At 37.4% G+C, this 23,561-nt stretch overlaps 1 protein-coding gene across 3 annotated transcripts in view; it reads right to left on the reverse strand.

Moving 5' to 3' along the window:
* Positions 1 to 23,561, reverse strand: part of LCLAT1 (lysocardiolipin acyltransferase 1) — a 120,378-nt gene that overhangs the window by 94,253 nt on the left and 2,564 nt on the right. The window contains exons 3-4 of one of the 3 annotated variants that reach the window (XM_075496549.1): positions 20,268 to 20,383; positions 19,611 to 19,724 (exon numbers count right to left, since the gene is read on the reverse strand). The exons of 1 other annotated variant lie outside the window; for it this stretch is intronic. The gene's annotated coding sequence lies outside the window, so the exon portion shown is untranslated. The remainder of the gene's footprint in view (positions 1 to 19,610; positions 19,725 to 20,267; positions 20,384 to 23,561) is intronic. One more of the 3 variants, XM_075496550.1, reaches the window with a different exon arrangement.

Below are 23,561 nucleotides of genomic sequence, written 5' to 3' on the forward strand. Positions count from 1 at the left end.
AATCTAATTTCACAAAAGAAAACTCCACTTTCTTTTCCTGTGAAGCAGCAAATATACACACAGCTTATTTTCATGGAGGCTTGATCTACAGGGGGTTAATATTTTAGAACTTCTGAGTAAAATTTGCAATCACAGTAGGAAAAGCTAAAGAGACACTTAACCTCAGGGATGCCTCACTCTCCTCACATTTTTGTGACATTAGAACCATCCAAATGCAAAATACTATGCAGGCAATATTTTTTCAAGTTTTTCTTCTGAGAAAAGGGATGGAAGAAACGGGGTACAGGATGCCCTGGAAGAGTTTCCTGTTATGAATAAAGGTTTTCCTACAAGAACATGCAACTATCGCTGTACACCCACACAGCTTGGAGTTTTGAACAGTTTTAGCAAATAATGAAGTTTAACCCTTTCAAGCTGTTTGAGAGATCAGTTCAAGACCCAGGTTATCAGACTCACTAACATTTACATATGAAAAGGATAAGAAGTGATGATGAAAATTGCCCTTTTTCTCTTTGCATACAAGAAGTGACTAAACATGTAGAGTCATAACAAACTTCAGCAATGAAAAATACTCTTTGCAAAATGAAGTGCTTTTGCAAAATAGCTCCCTCTTCAGTTTTCTTTCTGTTTGTTCCTGCCAACTTATGCAAAAGTATTCTTCCATCAATGCCACCAGAAGACAATTGGAAAACCTGTGTTAGATTCAAACTGTATTTTAGGTGGCATGGGCTTGTCCTCCTCAAAGCTTAAAGCCAGAAGATACCATTACATCATTTAATCAAATGTTTATGGAAGGCTATTCAATTCAGTTCACTTAGCCAACAATAGTTTGTCTAGAACAACGTTGGTTGCCCAAGGTTGCCCTGTTTGAAGATACCAGCATGTGGATATCTACCGTGTCCTACTATTATGCTATTGACCCATATTTCAATTTAATAATTTTGTTTCCATATAGATAACTGCAAGCTAACCATGAAACTTCAGTCTTCATTTAGATAAACTGGACAAACATAATAATACATCACGAACAGCTAAGTAGAACACATTACTAACACTACTGAATTTGATCAACCAAACTTATTTTCCGTATAATCATATGTATTCAAAGACCATCCTAGACCAGATTCACACTGGGCAAACATTGCCATGACCACTAGAATTTTCCCTTAGCCAGTTCTATTTTCAAAAGAAATTATAAATTAAAAAAGTAACCTACAGATGATAAAACACACATCAGACAGAAAGACTCCCTACTCACTATGCTGTGAGGTTAACCCATTACCCTCTAATAGTCTCAAGGATGTAATCTATTACTAATGCCACGAGTACCCCAACCTCCTGCCCCATATACACTCTTTATATATATAATGCATTAGTAATAGGCTACCAGTCCTTAATAATGGACTATTTAGTACAGTCATTAAAGTGGTAACATTTTAAATGCCACTGATTTCAAAATTTTCTTCCTTTTGTCATGACAGCTATATTCACCAGATAATTTTTCTCCTGACTCAGGAACAGCCACATTTGCCTCCAGTCAAATTATTCGTAACTGAAAAGAATCAACAGTGACTAAGCTGGGAAATTTAGTTTGCCTAGTTTATCAGAGACTTTCTGAGCATGCATCTAATTTACAAGAACTTGGCCTTTCAGCAAATACTTATAGCTATTTGTACATTCAGAGACAAGAACACAAAAACAGGATTGTAAAAATCAAACTCAGCAGCAAGTTTTTGCTCAGGGTTCCTACCTGGTTGAACAAACAGCTAAATAGCATATATTGGTACTTAGATATACTGATACTTCAAAACAAGCTAAAAATTTACACTTTACATGTGGAAATTCATAAATAGACCTAAATCAAAAGTGAGCTGCAAGACACCTACCTATTCCTGGATGGAAAACTCCATTTTAGAAAGGGGAACTAAGCCAGCATTGCCAGTCGAGGAAATTGCCACTTCCTTTCAGTATTTGCAAGTTCCTATGACATAAGAGCTGGAAGTTAATGCAGGGAAGATTTCTCTAGTTATATTGGGGTGGGAAGGTGGGGGGGTAGGGTTTTTTTATTACTATTTTACTTTAATCTTATTTTGGATTTCAGTCTTCAGTTTGGTCTTAAGACTTCCGTTCAAGTATCCCAAACTTGTTTCAGATGTAGTAATTTATCCAACTAGAAGAAATTATGCTGTTAGTGATATGGAAAGAGCCTAGCTAAGAAGTGAGCTTAATTTCTCTACAAAATAAGCTCCTTTTTCATAAAGGATGAATAAGTTTAACCATGAAATTTTCAACATTAGGAGGACTGCCCTACTTATGAGCAGGACAGGTAGGTATGTTTCTAATTAAAAAGTAAGCGACATTCTTCATTCAAGGTTCTCCATTTGATTGCTTATAAGTTTAGCTAGTTACAGAAAAAGTAGTACGTGTTCACATAAATCAAAGATACTACCAATGTGTAGATCAAAACTGAATTAACCTCTGCAGGCAATTTTACTTCTAGTATTTAAGCTTTATTTCCCACCAAATTAATCATTGAGAATTTAAATAATTTCATTTGTTTCTCTAGGGAGATCACATGCTTTTTCGAAAGACTCAGGTCTTGTAAATAAGACAGTTTATCTGAACCCTGGAAGGGGGTGGGGAGAGGAGGGGAGGGGAAAAGAGGACAGGCCTTAATTCACTGTGAGGAGCATTCAGATAGTTTGGTGATCAGATCATACAAACCTTTATGGAATAAGATATTCCAAGAAACACTGCCAAGATCTTTAAGGGTTTACAATGCTTCAGATGCATTGAATGGTTATACTAAACCTTAATTGAACTAGAAGAACATATTATCGTGGATATTTCTGCAAAAGAAGTAAGCCCTATCTTACAGGTACTAGAAGAACGCTGAGAGTCTTGATTTTTTTCCCCTTCTAAGAAAAATTATATTGAGAGCTCTAAGCATGTCCAAGAGTTTGGTCAGACTAGATGTATTTACAGTAAATTAAGTATTTATGGATTCCACAGAACTTTTTTTAGGAGTGGCAATGACTATAGGTTGGTAAAGGACTCTGGTATTCTATCAACCTTTTACACCTCTCACACTGGACAGTATTTCTGTTTCTCCAATAAAAAGGAATTAGTCATGCATGTTTTCAATCCAGAAAAGAGCTGCCCTTATCACTGTAGAAGATGCCACGTGGCATTTCAGGGAATGAGTTCTAGAGAACTCTATATCCAGCAGAAAGAGTGGACCTCAGCATGAACTGAAAACTGCAGGTCAGAAGTTACGAAACCGTAACAAATTCCCTCATTGACCTTCTGTCAATACAAGACCTTTGCAACTATCAATAGACATCTGCTAAAATAAAACATCCTACTTCCCACCGCCTCTTCCCTCACACAATACATCTCTGATTAATATCAGTTTTCTTCAGAAGTGCATTCCTTGCTTCCTGTCTTTGCCCATGGGCTGTAAAGAGAAGTTAGAGAAAAGAGGGCATCTGTCCCTAGGGAGAATAGACTGCAATGTCTAAGCGCTCAGAAGACACAGAATAACTTCAACACTGAATATACATACACCTTTGCAAATTCCACATCACACTGGGTAGGAAAAAGCTACCTACTTGTCTTAAAAAAAACAAACAAACAAAAAACCACACACACACACACAAAAAAACCAACAAAACCCCCAAACTATGCACTTAAAAAGGAATCAAGTAGGAAATGAGTCATGGGGAAAATTTCAGGGAAATTTCATATGAAAAGGAAACCCATGAGCAATTTCATAAAATTTTCCATGCCCACTTGTCCTGCCCGCCCTTTCTTTTTTCTTTCCTAGAGGCTTGATAGAAGAGGACAGGCCCCAAAATACTTTTTTTATTTATCCTGCTATTAGAGGGAGAACAAAACAAAAGAATAGACCACAGTATGCTCTGACGCCCTGAAGATTTGTCTGTTGCATCTTTTTATTAAATTATTTAATTAATTTATTTAATTTTATTAAATTAAAAAAAAAAGTATTGCATCAAGAGCTTGCAACTACAAGCATTCAAAAACTATGAATCAGATTGCCAAAAAACCCAAACACATTAAATAACCATTCCACTTGAAGTTTTCAGACATGCTGTAAGGAAATGAATGGTTTCTTTCTTGTCCTATGTCAAACGGGCAGGTGGAAAATTCCCAAGCACGTTCTTCTCGTGGCTATGTTCTCAATCAGCTGGAAAGCAAATGTGTCAAAGTCCCAATAAGATCACTTGGATTTATGTCTTAGTTCCCTCCCTGACACTCTGAACCAGCCTTCTGTCTTTGCTCCTGCACTAGAGAAACCAAAAACTTGGGATTGTTCAGATGCAGAAGGGGAAAAAAGATCCCTATAGATGGAGATGTTCTCAACACCCCTACTTATCAATTGGCTGTACTTAAGCAAATTATCCTCTTTCCTCTGTAAATATCTTAAGTCATCACCTAATTAAAGAAAGAAAAGCAAGCTTCTTTGCTGTCTTAGGTCAACTTACTTTTTTACAGAGAGCACAACAGTTTGAAGAACAGATGGAAATACCAGCTGGAAGCTCTAAAGGACACTGATCTTCCTACCTTCTTAGAAGACTGAGGCACAGTGTTCTGCTCGATACGTTTACCTGTTCACACGCTTACAACCTTTGCAGCTTCTAAACAGCACTCAGATTCAGTCTTGATTCTGAACAGGGCTCAAGAAAAGGCTTTCTCAAGAAAAGTTTACCACAAATAGAGTCTGCAGGGTAATTTGTTTGAATGAATTCAGAACAAGAAAAATTGAGTCCTTGTGCAAAACGTTTGTTTCCAGGAGGCTCACAAAGGGATTCTGCTACTAAAACGACATCGTGTTTGTCTCTAGAACAAGTGTGGTTTTCCAGGAGTCTTCCAATGAGACATTGCCTGGACTTGATGAATCAATTTTTCTAGCTTTTGCACTCTCCAAAAATAAATAAATAAAAAAAACAAAACAGAAACTACATTAGCAATCAAAATAGAAGCAGAAACACAGGAACTGAGTACACAGACATGGTCCTCAGATTCCAGACTATGTCTCAGTTTGGGTGGCTGTTCCCTCTGGTTTGGGAATTCCAGTCTGACAGACATTGACCTGGAAATACTTCATGGATACTAACTCTCTGGAGAATGGTCACAATTAGGATCCTCAAAAAACATCTTAGGGAGGTCACAAGTCCCACCATGACTCACACAGGTAGCAATGGTTTCAAGGAAACAATTATTAGCTCTTTGAATGTGTCACAGCACAGTTCATACACAGTCATTGCATTATACAGATCAATCATGTAGATCTGACAGATCAAAAGGCAGCAATCTCACAGAGTTTGAATGCATAAACCCAGGCAGCAGAACTTCCTCTTGTAAATCCACTGATGAAGAAATTGTTCTTTCCTATCACACATATGAACATGATTAAATTCAATGACTTGTTGATATAAAACACCTTTGGGGGAAAAAAAAAAATCTCTTTAAACTCTCACAATAGTGAATTCATTGTAACCCCAAGAATTTCAACTAAAATAAGAACACCTGTAGAGAACAGCAGCACATGTGACTCAAGACAGACAAGCTGCAGCCAGCCACCAGCATTCAACCAGTCAAAGAACTGACCTTGTGAACTCCGTTAATTGTTGCCACACACATCTGGTATAGAAGAAACCCAAACAGCTATTCTGTAGTTGCAGATAACATTCTGATTACTGCTCTAAAAACCTGCTTCCTGTCCCTCTTGCTGTCATTCAGTCTCAGTTTCTGATCCTGCTTCTCAGCAGTGGTCTTTGGCCCTTCAGTTGTATTAACTCATTCTGCCAGCACAGCCTTGGTTTCTAATCCCACCCCTGGTCTGCTTACACCAATTCCTGGATCTCACTGGCCTACTGTACCCCCTCATCCTACTTACTACTTCTGATCATGTCACTGAAGCTGGAGGAGGAACAAGCAGGCATGGATCAGAGAATCTCTAGCCTAGGATCACTCTCTCTGGAGCTTGTATCCCCTGGTTTTCCAGTTCTTCACAACAGTATTTCACTCCCTCTGTCCCAAACTACAGAATCTATCCACTCATGCCCCAGTTAAGATTCCTCACTATCAAGTGAAAGAAGAGCAACTAGCATCAACCCAATCAATACCCTAGAAACAAGAATAACAGCTGAGCATCATCAAGGACCTAGCAGTTGCCTTAGAATTTCTTGCAACCTTAACAGATGTGGAACAAAACCTTAATGGTCAGATAAAAAGTATACGCTTTACAGTACTTGTTCTCTAGAATTTTCATTATGGCATCTACTCTGAATTAGATCAGAGGCTGAAAAAGAGCCTTGTTTATTTTGTGGATTCTCTGGGAAGTTTTGTTATTATTCTGGGACAGGGAAGGAGAGGAACATTTACAAAAAACCTGGCAAGAAGTGGCAACACCCACTTTTCCTTTGTTATTTTGGCCCCCATTGCTGATATTTTTGGATTTTCATTCTGGAAAAAGGAGAAAGATGAGGAATTGTCTGAAGGAGTGATTGCTGGGCTGCATGCCCTCAGAAAATTGGAAAATTGCCCAGGCTGAAGAAAGAAAGGATTCTATAAACTCAGATCTGACTTGTGTTTAACAGAACAACATTTATGGAGAATGAATATTTACAGTGTCTTGACCTAAGAGACTTTGTTATCTTGTACGATGTTGAAGAAAGAAATGACCAGTAGGAAAAACACAGAAATTGCCAAACTGAATCAGCAGTAGTCCACCCAGTCATCCTGTCTGACAGTGTCTTGAACCATGGACTTCATAAGAAGGTGCAGGAAGAAAGCCTGGAGTAGGCAGTGATGGCAAGTTTATTCTTAGTCTCTGTTAACATTTATCTTAAGCCATAAAATACATGGGCTTATATCCTTCTCAGCATTACTCATTCATTAGCAGGCTGATCTTGTCTTCTATATAAACAGACCTAATCCCTTTGTTCTATCAGCAATCTTTAAAACCTTCTTCACTGTTGCTGAGTATCCAAATCCATAAAGGAAAAGGATTGACAGCAGCCAGACAACTTGCCCATTCGAGCAACAAAGGTACAAATCCCACACTCAGTTTCACTCAACTATCAGTAGCAGGTAGCCAGTCAGAAGCAAGGCGATTAAAAGCCTGTAACCTTCTTAGTGGCAAACGACCCATGCTTCTCATCACCACCCTCCACCCTCTCCTGGAATCTTTAAAATAAAGTTAAAAAAATCTAAACTCTGCATCTTGTTCTAAGGAGAAGTCCCCATTTCATGGAATATCTTACTACAAAGCATTGTTAGCTGTGAACAGCACCTCAGATTGTGTAAAACAACTTAAAGACTTCAGGGAACACTATTAAAGAGGAAGAAAGTAGTAAGGAGAAAATTAGATCTTACATCTGGGATTTGCTCAGACAGTTATTATAGAGCAAGGGATGCTCTTGAGAAGCTGTCTCTCCAAGCCAGGAAGATCTTGTTGAGCTAGCCAGGCATCCAAGGTGCCAAATACTAAGATTTAATCAGCCTTTAACTGCTGGAGGAAGTTCCCATTCTGCTGCAGCAGCAGCAGGATAGGAACTGGGGAAAGGAAGGACACAGCCATATTAATAGGCACTGCTGGCATGACCTTTAAGGAACAGCTGGGAGCTACCAGCTTAGACAGTAGAACCAGTATGAACAGTCATGTAAAGAGATCAAGCCTGCAATGACTCCTTGTAAAAAAATTATTTGTAATCTTATACAGCCTGCATTGCTAACACCACAGGGGGTATAAAGAAAAGGAAAGAAAGATGCCAACTGGAGAAGTCTAGTCTAACAAAACAAAAATATGCATTCCTGTTGCCTGCATTATTTATAGTATAATTTATTCATCACCACCCCAGACTGTGAAATGTCTGAGCAACTTCCAGAGCACAGGGTTTTTTTCCCCTCCAAAATATGAGGAGTATAAGAAACACAGCTGACAATCACTATTTTATACAGTAACAATGCAATACTATGATTCACTTGCATTAAGCCTGACTAAATATGTCATTACCTTCAAACAGAAAACACAGCTAATAATTTCAAAACTAAAAATAGAAAGATGTGATGTGAATCCTATGTGATTTACTCCTAATGTGAATATATTATGCTGTCTTTCAAATATTTTTGTAGGTGCTTATCAGCTTTGCTATTTTTTCTTTCACTCGTTTGCTTTATTTTTCTTTTGCTTACCAAGATAACATCTACTTATAGAAATGCATTTCTAGAATTTTATATAAAGAAAGACTACATCACTAACACTACTACAGTGCCCATGCTGATGTGAAATGTAGATGCCGTTGTAGCTGAAGAAAATCAAATGGCAGAGAAAATGACAATGAAATATGTGGGAGCAAATACGCAAATAAACCCTTTATAATGAAAGGAAATAGTACTAAAAGTCTTCTAAAAATGTCAGCTAAGGGAACTCAATAAAGGTCAAGACACTTTGAAAACGAGAAGTTAATCAAAGATTTTCTGTATTTACAGCCTTTTGTTCCATAATTCAGTACAATGTACTCTAGGTTACTTTAAAGCTAAGTAGTGACCTTTCTTGCCAACATTCACTGTTCGTTACCCCAGAAGTCCCAAGTTTTGCTTGAAGAAGCCAATCAAATCTGTTGATGCGTAAATTGTCTAAATCTACACCTTGCAGGATACGGTGATGTTAGTCTCCAAAACCGCTACTTAGATGATAGAACTTCATCAACATGCTTACTTTTCATTGTTCTTGCATAAACCAAAATAAATAACAGGTGGGGAATGACCCCAGAACTCACTTCATATATTTTAAACAGCCTTTAATGTTACCGTTCCCACCACTAGCAAATGAAAATAGGTGGGGCAAATATTTTTGTGCCAATAAAAATGTTTCATTTAACAACAAAGTGTGCATCAAGAAGGCCAATTAAAATGTACAGGCACGTTTTGAAGTCACTGAATTTAGAGCCACTCCAAACTTGCGAAAATAAACAAGCACTTCAAAATGGAAGCATTTTCATTACAAAAGTGACAAGCAGATTTCCGTCCCCTAAAGGAAAGTCACTTTTTTATCCTTTTCTTTAAACTGTCACTCTCAAAATGAAAGCAAAATCAAGAAAGAGAATGCTTTTGATACTATGCATGCTTTTAAAACCTCTTGGTTTTTTGTGGCTTAACAACCACATTTTCCTGTGTTTAAAGTGCTTCTCTCCCTTCTTATAGCGCAAGACCATTACACAAGAGGAGAAACAGCCTATAGCAAAACAGAGTACACAGCAAGCGCTTCTGTCCTTCCTCCCTCAGGAAAGAAAATTATTTTCCTATGGTGGCTTAGTTACAACGTATATTTAAATTGCTCTAACAGCAACTAAAACTACTGCTTCAGTTCTCAATTCGCACGCTTCCTAAGACTTGAAAGAGGAAAGGAACCCTGTTTCCCAAATAACACCCCTTATTCTGCAACTTACTTTAAGCTAAGTAGTCATCTCCTCTGAAGCTGATGAGAGCTTTAAAGGAATAAATAAGGTATCTTTTATTTTAAGGAGAATCATCTTCCCCCGCGAATCACCTATGGGTAATCTCAAACCAATAAAGATTGTATGACATTTGCACAACAGAATCACACGGAATAGCTGAGGTTGGAACAGACCTCCGGAGATCATCGGGTCCAACCTCCTGCTCAAGCAGGACCACCTACAGCCAGTTCCCCAGGACCACGTCTAGCCAGCTTACGAACATCTCTGAGGGAGACTCCATAACCTCCTTGGACAACCTGTACCAGTGCTCACTGACCCTCCCAGTAAAAAAGTGCTTTCTGATGTGTTTCAGTTTATGCCCGTTGCCTTTGGTCCTATCACTGGACACCAATGAGAAGAGCCTGGCTCCACCCTCTTTGCACCCTCCCTTCAGGTATTTATATACATTGATAAGATCCCCCTCCCTGAGCCTTCTCTTCTCCAGGCTGAACAGTCCCAGCTCTCTCAGCCTTTCCTCACATGTCAGATGCTCCATCACCCTCGTGCCTCTTCACTGAACTCTCTCCAGTATGTCTAGTATGTGTTTGTGCAGGGTCTCGACCCTAAAAATTTCTGGAAGCATCCGGAGTGTCCTTATTAGCGGGGAAGTTAAGTCCCTGAGTATCCCTTTAGCTGCTGCACAGGGTTTCTATAACAAGGAGAGAGAGAGAGAGCTTACAACAGTCCAAATTCAGCATGAGGGGGTTTCCATCTTTTAACCACTAGAATAATTCCTTTGGTCCTGGTCCTAACTCAAGCCAGAATAATTAAGGTCAACTTTTAGGAAATTCTGAATTATGCCAATGCTACTGAAAAATACCTCCCTGCTAGCTGCAAAATTAAGAGACTATGAAGTCACTTAAAAATTCATCAGTCCTCAGCTCCATTTCAAACAGTTTAAACTTCATAAAGCAAATACTTAAGCTTATAACATTGTTTTGCAATATTGCAAAGCTGAGAGAAAAACTAACAAGAGATTAAAAGACAAAACATGAAGATCAAGAAAATAAAGACAACATTTTCATACCAATCATTGCCAAAAATAAATGAGAGGCGGGAAACAGGTGAAACTGTTTCCAATTTTAAAACTCTTCATAATGTGTATAAGGTCTCAGTAGTTCTGTGTCATAGTATGGCCTAACAAAATAGTTCAAATTACTTTAGGAAAAGTAAATATATTCCAAAACAAAAAAGTTCACTGATCTTCCAACACTTCTCTCTCTCTCCACATTTTGGTGAGAGGACCCAATACCAAACATCTAGGTAGACTAGAAGACATGAGCAACAACTGAAAGATCCTTTTCACTTATCTATATTAAGCCATTACTTTTTCATAGTGCTTTCCAGAGCAATTTACAGTAATCTGCAGTATGCAAAAAGGATATAATAGACAAACAGAATGAGAAGTTATTTGATAAGCATTTCTTAGGACGTCAGAATTTTTAAGAGCTAACATTGTGGCAAAGAAGAAAGAGATTAATGGTGACAGAGCAAGAAATAGAGAAAGCCATTCTAGTAAACTCAGCATAAACGTCCTGGCATTGCTTCAGGCTTCAGTTTGGCAGCTGCTACAGACACATGTTATCTTCAAACCATACAGCACAAAGACACTCAGACCAATCACTTTCTGCATCTCAAAAATCTATATAAACTGGAAACTTTGAACGGGTTTGGAAATGGAAAAGCATCAACACAAGTGTAATTAACAGAACAAAGAAAAACTTGCAAAACTAGCTTTGCACAAGATTGCTCTTATGGGATTCTCTATCCAACAAATACAATTAAGGTATATAGATAAATAGCTTATGACTTATAGTGGTGGGATTTTAGGTATTTTACAGGAAATAAGAAATTTAAAGTGATCTAAGACCTCTAACAGTATAATCATAAGCATTTTTTACTGGTAACAGATTCCAAGCTCCAAATCCGGTTTGACTGCATTAGTCACTAAGAAAAAAATGTAATAATTTCCTGATACTTCACTGAAGTTCTTAGACCTAACTACAACAAAAATAAATAATAATCCCTTTTTGAAGGAATATCAGAAAAGGATTCTCCTACAGTTATTCAGGAACACTAGAGATTTAAAATATTTCAAAATGGCTGTCTGCAGTTCAACACAACATGGCTAATGGGACTCATCTATCAACTGTCCCGTAACACTTAATGTAGTCAAATAATTTCTCTTTATAACTTTCCATCTGTAGCTTCCATACTGTCAGATAAAGATATCAAGGATATAGATGGAAAATTACATCAAGATATATCATAACTGACCCTTTTAAACTGAAAGTAGGTTTTTCTATACATTAAGAACTAGCTCAACTTAGCTGCAAGATGCCCTATTAAAGAACATCTACAACCTGCAATTTTGGTAAAGTTGTTATACATTTTGATAATATAATTTAGTCACTTTCTATTATGCAGGACAGATAACAGAAATATACTTTGTAGCAATAACTCCCCCCCCCCCCCCCCCCCAAAGTTCTTACTTTAAAAGTGCATAAAGGAGTATTATTTCTCACTGGCAGGGAATTCTGGACATTAATTGTAATTTGTAATCAGATATATCCATAAAAATTATTACTGTGTCCTCAATCAACAGCTGAAGAAAAGATTTAACTGACCATCAAATAAGGTAAACTAGGATAAAACTAAAACTCCAAGCTTCACACCTCATTCAAAATGCATCTCTCCAAGTCATCCACCTGTAAGGATGTCTGCCAGTTCATCAAATAAGCTTTGTCTCATTCTAAATATCATAAAAGACTAAGATATATTTAGATCAAATAACTTCAAGTACTTTTTTAGGCTTAACTTCACTGCGAAAGCCAACAAAGGTTGGGCAAACCTGTCTATCACCAATTAGACAGTGAAAGTCAATCAATGCATAGTGGTTCAGTATTAATTTCTCAGAAGAAAGGCATCCCAACCAACATCCTTCATCTTGATTGCAGAAGCATCAGACTGAAATTGAAAAAAGTGATCAGAGATGGCTAATACAATTTTCCCAAGAGTTACTATAAAGAAAATTTCAAAATGTGGATTGACAGATTAGAAGAGGCTATTTTCCTCTTACTTCTCCTTGGAACAATAACCATATGCTCAATCATGCATACGTAAATACACAAAGAACTATTTCACTCTGGACAAAAGCAAGATTTAAGTGAGAGGCATAAAGTAGCATCTGTATAATTCAGTCAAACTGCAGAATCATTTACGATTGTTAACTGCTTTGTAGAAATAACTTGGAATACTGATGGATTTTTTTTCTAGCCCTGACATGATTAGTGGTCTTGATACTATATTCAGGAACTCAGTCTAGTTACTTCTCTTTGGAGTCAGCATTGATCTCAGATATCTATAATTTTGCATATGATAAAACAGATTGCCAGTAAAGCACCTGTAGTCTCAGACTACAGATGAAGTGATTCTGTAGAAGTCTAACATACAATACCTAGTTTCAGCCTCAAAAGCATTTAGGTCAGATACAGCACCATCAGAATTTACATGAGGGAGAACATCACCTTTAGTAAGGGTCATCCGCAGCACAATTACAGTTTGCTACATTCACAGCTAAAAGATCAGGGCATTCAGCACCACCCAGCACACTGTTAGTGAATTGTTACCTTCATATTACACTCAAAAAACATTTGGAATCCTGAAGCTGCACAATCAAACATAGAGAAATTATAAAACAACAGAATTAAGGCTGTTCCTTGCTGGTTGGTTTATTTATTTTTTCAAACAGGAACCCTGCCTCATCCAACGCACATGCTTTGACAGCAGGGTTAACAGGGAGAAATTACTTTGTGTTTCTTTTTCCCCTTCTCATAGTACAGTGCTAAAATTAGCCTAAGCTATTAAAATCCTAGGAGAACCCCCCCCCCTTTTTTTTTTTCCTTTTTCCTCCGTATTATGGTCATTATACTACTATCTGAAAGTGCTATATGTCAGTAATTTATTTTCACAACAGATCCTATTTTTATAACTCAAGATCCACAGCAAAAAGTATATGAATTGTGTCTGCCTAATCTGGAATGTTTCCAGACTAATTTTTTTCAGAATATTTGTCACTGTGCAGTACATCACAAGCACAATTCACAGTTGCTATTAGCTTCAGTCACAGCTGTGAAAGCTTTGCATTCTTTATTTTATAGCTATCCAACTTGAAACCTTACTATTCAATACAAGGATCACAATTAGCTGTTGTTAATAACAACATTACGTATCTTGCTTATCAAGTAAAAAGCAAAATCCAGTTCTTCAGAATGGCATTTAACTAAGGAAACCTTCAGGCGATCATCTTCTTCAATCCTTTATTCAGTTCAGTATACAACATCAAGCATGTGCAAAAAGTAAAATGGGTTCTACAGACTGCATTCCTTAAATCTTTAAGGCATTCCTAAAATACAAGCCATCCTGAACAGTACGTTTCTTAAGGGGAAAAAAAGTAATGTGTTAATGGAATTGCAGATTGTCAATTCAAATGTGGAGATGTGGGTGACATTAAAAAGTTTAGCCCATATATCATTTGGTACTTGTGTTTCTGTTGGTATTTTAACAAAGTCTAAGATCACGAGCCTAGTGTGAAGAGAATTTTGGGGAACAACAGCTGCTCGTCTCTAATAGCAATCATGTAACTTGAGAAATGTAATTTTAATATTTTCAATGACCAAAAGAAAACACTCTCATCTTCTTGAATTTCCAGAAAATAATTATAATGAAAAGGTAGGATATCTTCAACAGAGCAAGACCTAACATTCCCATATACAATATTCATGCTTTTCTAAAAACCAAAAACTCAACATTTAAGTAGGTCACATAACCATAACATCTAAGCATCCCCTTCAACCTCTTTACCTAAATTTAAAAAAAATGGAGCATTATCTAGAAAGGTAACAGACATAACTGTTTCTGTATTTGCTACATGTCAGGGTAGATCTGATCTCATCAACAGATTAACGGGAAAAAGAGCAAAGTGGTAATTAAACCAAAAGCTTGTGTTTCAAACCATTACAGTAAATCTGCATATTCAGTGTACAACTCCTTAAAGCCCGCAGGCTAGACTGGATTAAAGAAAGAGTAAATCCTATCATATTTAATGTTTCACATGCCTGATCCAGGTACCTTTTTATGTGCACTTCACTATTTTTCTCTACAGAAGCAAAATAATGCCTCCCAGTGCTATTAATTCTCATAAAATAACTGATTTTCAAATAAAAACGTTAATACGAAAATCCTAAAATGTAACCTATTTTCCTTTTGATAAAATTCTGTCCATCAAGAAGAATCAATGAAAGCAAGCTTATAGAATTTAAAGGTAATAAAGTATAATGACTCCAAGTCTTTTTTTTTTTTCTTTATTTTTCCCCTGCTAGTTACATTGTAGTCAGAAAATTTCTTCATTGTACATTAAGGAACAACTTACCTAAGTCAACTTCCTTCTGAAAAAATAAATTGGTGGCTTTTAATAATGGCTGCATTTAGAAGAGGCTTATATAGAACTTCGTAACCTTCTTCCAGAGCAAAAAATAGTTAAAATGTTTTAATTAATCCACTTTTCCTTGACAAATATTTCCTTTACAAAGTTTTTAATATAATTCAACATTGGCTGCATCTTTCTTGACAGCTGGTATTTCCTTAATAGAGAAGGTCTAAAATGGTTTATGTATAACATTCTTTCTAAAATTCATTTCCTTTCTGTGTAAGAAGTTAATACACCAGCAAAAAAAAAAAGCAGGAATGTTTCATGCCATGTGGGATATAACAGTTCTAGAGTTTTGCTTTAAATTAGATCAATAATGTTTTTGTAGAAATATTATTAACGTGGCTGAAGCTTAACATTTGGAAAAAGGAAAAATACTTGCCTATAGCTTTGCTTCTCTCCAGATCTCATTCCAACATGAACTTCACTTTTACATACTAGCTCTTCAGTACATGCCTGGTGGAAATCTAACAGGTCTTAGTAAGGTTCATCGCCGAGGTCAACTGTATGAGGTTTAACAAGGCCAAGTGCAAGGTCCTGCACTTGGGCCACAGCAACCCCATGCAACGCTACAGGCTTGGGGAAGAGTGGCTGGAAAGCTGCCTGGCAGAGAAGGACCTGGGCGTGTTTGTTGACAGCCGCCTGAATATGAGCCAGCAGTGTGCCCAGGCGGCCAAGAAAGCCAATGGCATCTTGGCTTGTATCAAAAATAGCGTGGCCAGCAGGACTAGGGCAGTGATCATGCCCCTGTACTCGGCATTGGTGAGGCCGCACCTCGAATACTGTGTTTGGTTTTGGGCCCCCCACTACATTGAGGTGCTGGAGCGTGTCCAGAGAAGGGCAACGAAGCTGGTGAAGGGTCTGGAGCAGAAGTCTGATGAGGAGCGGCTGAGGGAACTGGGGCTGTTTAGCCTGGAGAAAAGGAGGCTGAGGGGAGACCTTATCGCTCTCTACAACTGCCTGGAAGGAGGTTGTAGAGAGGTGGGGGTCGGTCTCTTCTCCCAGGTAACAAGTGATAGGACAAGAGGAAATGGCCTCAAGTTGCGCCAGGGGAGGTTTAGACTGGATATTAGGAAATTTTTCTTCACCGAGAGGGTTATCAAGCATTGGAACAGGCTGCCCAGGGAAGTGGTTGAGTCGCCATCCCTGGAGGTATTTAAAGGACGTTTGGATGAGGTGCCTAGAGACATGGTGTAGTGGTGGTTTTGGCAGTGTTAGGTTTATGGTTGGACTCGATGATCTTAAAGGTCTTTTCCAACCTATATGATTCTGTGATTCATCTTATGGGAGAGGTGTTAAGAAGAAAACAATCACGTAGTTAAGAACAAGAGACCGATGGTTCTATATCAACCCCAACCCCTATAGCTCCCAAACCAGAAATGAAAGTTCTTGATAACCTCACTCTGAACATTAAAATCATTCAAGACATTGAAATTGGCAGAAAAGCACACCATAACCTTTCTCAAGAGAAGGACAGACACTGAGGTCTCACAGAAGAAGATGCAACTCCTAAGGGTAGGCCACTCCTCCATACTAACACCAAATCCCAAGGTCTTAAAAGCTGGGAGACTTCCACCAGTTGCAGGCAGAAGAACTAAGGTCCCACATGCAAAAAATCCTGGGAAATGGCATCTTTACAGGGTACTGAGGCCAAAGGCATTTGCTCTACAGTCTGTAATACATACTCCCTGTAAAGGTTTGTAAACCCTTAGCTAAACGGCTGGAGAGCTACAGCAGTAACAGCAGTCTTTAAGTGATGAAGAAATACTTGCTGATAATTTCTCTTTCCTCTTGTCATACTATAAGCATTCATTAAAATATTACTCTTCTGCCCAATCAGACCATTTTCACTACTGCTGAAAATTTTCATTCTAAAAGATTCTGCAGCCTGTGGAACTCTATGTACAACAGTATTTTGCAACTACTATTTTTCCACTTTTTTGGTATCTCCTAGCCAATATGTCATTTTGTGATACTTCTAGTAAACATTATCATTTGTGTTAATACTGTACGTAGGGAATATCTTGCACTGAAATCCCAAGCTACCAGACAGTTTCCCTGAATTTCAAGGTTTGCTTACTTTACATTTATGAATAAATGACATATTTCTAAACTTCAGCAAAAGCCTGTCCTAAATATGCTTTTTTTCAGCTAATTCTGTATTTCAAGACGTAGTGAGAGATGATGGAGACAGGAAATGTAATCTATCTTTCTTTCTTTCTAACATGCAAACTCATTTTAGCATTCTGCTCACAACGATGATACCTTTTGTTCTGAAAGCAAGCTTAATTCTGCGTGCCCAGCGCTCATGATAACAAAGCTACGGACAATATGTGCAATGCTAGTTTGCTTAACAGATTTTTATGGATGCCTTCCATAAAGCTAAAAAAGAAAACACAGCCATATTTACCACGTCTGTTTGCCACTGTCTACACATAAAATGAACAAGAATCTGAATACACTTGGGACCATAAGCAACATGGGAGTAACATAAAGCTTCCCTTAAAAATGGGAGATGAATATTTGCTATAGCCACTTCAGGGGCTTAGTGCTGTTGCAGAAGGGTGATGGTCTGCCAAGCCGCAAAGGCACAGAGAGAAGGCAGACCATAAGAAAATCTTACTAACGTGTGACTGACACAATCAAAGCTTACTAAATCCTCTATACTTTTCATAAGGTTCTTTAATTAAAAATAACTGCTATCTGTATATTTTCAAAGATATTCTACTGCACAAGGGTGCTGCATATCACCTCATATTGTTCTTCAATAGCCTACTGCAATTACTTTAACAAAAAACCATAATTTTAGCTATTTTCCCTTTAGACAGAAGATAATACGTATTCCTGTGTTACCAACAATCATTTTAGCAATATCCCTATTGTGACCACTCAAGCCACATTTGCTTCTGCCTATATTTAATTTCCATATACCATAACTACAGAGCCTTTGTCTCAATTTTACAGATCAGTCATCTCTCAAGGTCTTTCAATGACCTACTGTAATAAGAACACACACAAAAATATAGCTGTTTAACCCTTGACATCTTTGCAGGCATTTGTCACTCAAAAACTATTAAGGTGGCAGACAGGATAAACACACAGCTCTTTTACTCACTGTCAAAATCTAAATGAGATGTGTTACTCAGTTAAAGCATTTTCTTAAAGTGGGATTTTTTTATTGCTTAGTGGAGCTGACACTGTTCAACATCTAACCCTGTATCCAACAGAGGTGCAAAACTAAACGCTTCTCAAAATTTAGGAGAGAGACCAAGATTCTTTCCTCAGAATAGGACTGAGATACAGTAAGTACAATGCCTACCTTTATTACAACATAAGTAAAAAAACACTCTGTGAAGAAAGTTTTTACAAAAATTACTATTCTAAGTAAATTTTGGAAATTGGGATCTAAAGATACAACCATTTATGACAAAATAATGAAGTAACCATTTTGTAATGAATAGCAGACCCATGCAAGCACTGGAAATAGTGGATAACTGTCAGTATTTTATTTAAAACTTGGTATTCAAGTGAAAATTTAAACCTGATGTTCCTAATAAAAGAACACACTTCTCTGAGCAAAGCCATAAATTTGGGAGAGACACACCCTTTGTCACTTTCAATGGTTAGAAATAGATGAGTCTGCAAAACACTTCTTATAAATCAGATTGACGCACAAGTATTTTTGTAAGGAAACTCTAGTGCAAAATCTATCCACCTCATGGAGACAGCACAAAATGCAGTAAAACCAATCCTTTCCTAAAACAGTCTATCCCCAAAGTTTAGAAAGGTCAAACATACCCAGAACATTACATTCCATCTTCCCAGACGGTCTGCAATTATTTAAGAGAGATTAAACCAAATCAAACACCCCCTTTCCAAATGTGAAATGCATGCCAATTCCCAGAACATTAATTGTTTCCACTATCTGATGATGAATTACACACAATTAGTTCACTGGCAGTGCATCATTTTTATTTGTCCTAAGGACAAATCTACTGACCTGGGCAAGAGACCTTGAAAGAAATTGCTAAAACTGTTTTCTTTTTAAGGGAATTCACTAGTTAAGTTGACAGATTTAGTGGTGTTTTCACACTGAAGAGGGAAGACCAGAAGAAAGCTACTGTCTATGCAGGAGGCTGAAAGGAAATTATTAGCCTTACCTCACCAGACTCTACAAACTGGCTCAATAACCTTGGCCTGAGTGTATTACCTCACACTTTCTGAAATGTTGTACTCAAGAGAAAGAGGTTTTCCACAAGTGAAGAGTTTAAAAAAAAAAAAAAAAAAAAAAAAAAAAGACTGACTCCCAACAGAGACTTAACAGGTAAGTATTTCCTCTACTTGTTTTGCTCTTTGCAAAATCTTTTGTAGTTTTCCATGGTTTTGTTAAAGGACCTAGCGATGACTTCCCTGGAGCACATGGCCCCCAACTCCAGCTGATACACAATCGAAAAAATTTACACAGCAGAACTAGGAACCAGCTCCAAGTTCTGACCATACCCTGAAAGCTGGAAGCCAGTCTGCAGTTTGGTTCACTTTGAAAAGTTAACTTCCATAGATCAGCATGTGGTCACCGCTGTCTCCTGGCTTTATCTTACCAGAAGAGTTAAAAGTTGTTCTTCAATGAGCACAAAATGTGTAACTGCTGTTCAGTGAGTTGAATGCTTGAGAAATTCCCACTGTACCACACGAATTCTGGGTAAGAGTTAGTCCTGTTTATGAGGAAAATCATTAAGTGAAATTAAAAAGTGTTTAATTTAAGTGTCTTAGAAGTAATAGCACAAGCTGCAGCAATTGGAAAAAAGGTAAGCTTTACCAGTCATTGATAAATTTGCTACTGGTTACTATTGCTATAGTATTATCAGCTTTTTCAAAACCAATGTTCTTTACATTCTAGCAGATCATTAAAATCACAGTAACAAACATGCTCTGATAGCAAATGGAACTGATCAGCTGAACAGATGCATGATTACTGTAAGATTAAGTACTAAAAACTAGAAGGATCTAGTCCTTCTAGCATCTGAATAATAAAAAAAAGCACCTGAAAAACTAAGTCAGCTTTCTCACAGTTCCATGTCCAAACCAGGACAGTATTTCTTTTTGACATTGTTTTCACTAAAGAAACAGTGTGTCAAAGCTAACCAGTGCATCTCACATAAAAACACACCGCATTCCATATAACGGAAATCCACACAACTCATCTTCCTCTTATGACATTTGTCCTCACATTTCACTGTAAAAGCATCTCACCCTACCTATGTTCAGTAGAAATGGTCTATCTGAAGAGAAGTCTGCTGACAGATTGACTCCCTTGATCTCTGAACACTCTGCCAACTGGAAAACTTTCTGGGTACAGCAAAGACCTTTTTTCCTGCATTTGGGTAAAAACAGGGATATTAAGATTGGTAACAGTTTCGGGGGTCTTTTTGCTTGGGTTTTTTTAATACTTTTCTAGAAACTGAAACTACCAAATGTTTAGCAGTAATTCAGGGAGTTGTAGTAGCCACCTGATAGATTCAATTCAGACTCATTCCCACTTCTATTTCGGAATACATACAATGTTGAATATCCTCTACACAAAGCTTAACACCTGCTATACATCTAACTTACAACTTCAACCTACCAACTGAAAATGGTAACTATACCCTGCCTAAAGAAGTACAAGACAACGACTGAAAACTTCAGTAATCTCCAAAACAACGCTTGCACGGAAGTCTGGAAGAACAGCAAGCATTTTACTTTGTTTTGATGTTGTAACTTGGATGCTTGATGAGTGGAATTTACAGTTTCTGAACAGCTACCTTTCAAATTCCAGAAGCACAGCATGAAGTGCTTTCAGTGGTATTTGTTACAAAGAGACTACTAGTATCAAGTCATATTTGAGCCAGTCTATAAACGTTTTTTTGCAAATAAATTGTAAAAACACTTCAAAAGCATTAATCAGCTTAAAAACATTAATTTCTGCATACATTTTTCTACATAAGTTAAATCACATTAGGAGAACATACTTTTTTAAATATAGCTTGAGCTAATTTTAAACATGGTTGGAAAAGTTTGGCCTACACTGATTAAAATCTATATTTAAATGAAAGGAAAATTTAACCACAGAAACTGTGCTCATTTTAGAAAAACAAGCATATCACTGCCAAAGTGCTGTCCTAAGTTTAGATTGCTGTCTGACTAAAATATTGTAATTACGAGAAACTAAAATGGATTTCTAAATGTTTCAAGATGAAACAGCCATTGGGTAATTTGCAAGATATGCAATTATCTTCTGAATTGAAACACATAATGCTAATACTTGATCTGAACAAATGCTGGCTGTAGATTGTTGCTTGTGTGGAGACTGGGGAAATCAATGTTAAAAATCAATACCAACACTAGATAAGAGTAGCCATAATGAAACCTAAGAGCAAAATTACCAAGTGATATGGAATTAATTACTTAGACATAAAGAATTTTCTTTGAGAAAAAAAGAAAGGTTTGAATCTTTTATCTACTGCTTCTGTCTCTCCAAGAGCTGATCAAGCTGAACAGAGGATTCTCAGCACTTTTATCACCGTTAAAACTGCATCAGTGGCCATACCAGGCATTTCACACAAGCTCTCACATGTAGCAAGACAGTAACATTTTTACCTTCAAACACCAGAGGGTCTTCCTTATAGATTTGAAGGGTCATACAGCATATTTTCTGTTACTTTGCAATTAACATTTATATTTTGGTGGAATCGTTACCATACCGACAATGCAAAAGTTGAAAGGAAAAGAAATATATGTAATCACACACTAACCCCAGAGCTGTATGTTCATTTCATGTATAACCATAAGAAATTCCAGTTACTTTGAACAGTAAGTTAAATCTTGATCTGTGACAACCATTACCAGTTTGATGCAACTAACAGGATTTCAGGAAATCAAAGTAACTCCATTCCTGTTTAAAAATCACGATTGTGTGTACTTGTCAGTACCTGCACTGCCTGCTATTGTTTGTCTTTGATTTAGCAAGAGAAATGAATGGCTTGGTTGTGTTTTATTTCTTGTTCTTCTATAAAAGCCTGAGTGTTTGGTTATCTTTCGACTCTTCCAACTACAACCAGCTCCATCATTTCACTGATTTGGTGAAGGAGTACAAAACAATCTATTATTCATATATAAAAGCACCCAGGAACTGTGAGCATGGGGACACAGTAGTTTACAGGAACACTTCCATGATTCAAACAGTAATTTTATAAAATACTAGAGCATTTTAAAGAAAAATTAATTCTCTTTCTACAAGCAATGTGTGGTGATCTATATAACTGCCTCATATGGACTCATCAGGCAGTCTATTCATTTAGCCTTCATGGCACCTCTGAAGCTGCCATCAAAAGAGAAGAGCAAATAGATACAGATTTCTTTCAACTGTAAGATATGCTGGATGCCTTAAAAACAACAAAACCACCATACAGTCAATGAGAAAGCACTTGAGATTAAGCAATACCTTTCAGAACCACTGGAATTAAAGCAATACCTGCTCTGTTGATAGCTAAAATAACATAAATATCAGGTATTATACCAAAAGATGCCCCAAAAAAACCCCTCAAGAGTCATGGGAGTTTTAATATCACAGATGCAAAGTCTTGGAAAGGCATGTTTAAAAGCAGCAAGATGAAAAAAACAGTTTTGTTTCAAGGAATCCTGGGGGGGGGGATATGACACACAAAAAAAACCCAAAAACTAAGCCTGCTGTCAGATTAAAGGTAAATTTATTTTCTCAAACTCATGAAAGGATAGTGTGTGAACCTATCCTTTGTGCAGCAATTAATTTTCTATTGACAAGTAAAGACTCCCCCAGTTTTGTACCCCTAAGCATGTAGAGAAACCCTAATACAAACAAATCAAATGAAGTTTATTGTAGCAAAACAAGTTCACAAGTAAACTAGTTCAGCTAACACAAAAAGACTAGGAAAAAGAAGAGACATTTTGTCTACGTTTCAAGAAGTCTGCTAACATTGTTCTCTTGCATCTCACTGTGCCCTGCAGCAGTAACAATGGACTTTATAATGCAGAATTGTCTTTCAGGAGCAATTTACTTTTTGGACAGGTCAACAAGAAGTCACGTAAAACCAAACTGTGAGCCTTGCCCACACTCAGTGGGGACCTGTTGCAAGAAGTCAGCTCTCTAAAGGTTTCATTTTCCCCTCTCTTAGCTGTAAGTGCTGATCAGACACCACACATGCAACGTAAACAAGCCAGCTCTCCTCAGTCCATAGCTAATAAAACATTAAACCGAATTATGGAACTCAATAGCACATATAAAACATGAGGAATCTTGTCTGTGTGTTCTCAGCACCACAACCTGAAGAAACAAGGGAACAAGGAAGGAACAACCTTGAACAAGACTGTAAGTGGAGAACAGGAGAATGAAATAAGGAAAGACAGAAGGACAAAGGAAAACAAAGATTGTTCGTAAAAAATTACCAGGTAGGAGGAAAGCATAAACTGAGACAAAGACTCTGCATGTCCCAAGAAGCTGGAAGAAGTAGCCAACAAAAGGAAAAGGTGTGTTT

The sequence above is a fragment of the Mycteria americana genome, chromosome 3 (assembly GCF_035582795.1).
Source record: "Mycteria americana isolate JAX WOST 10 ecotype Jacksonville Zoo and Gardens chromosome 3, USCA_MyAme_1.0, whole genome shotgun sequence".
In the NCBI taxonomy this organism is placed as follows: Eukaryota; Metazoa; Chordata; class Aves; order Ciconiiformes; family Ciconiidae; genus Mycteria; species Mycteria americana.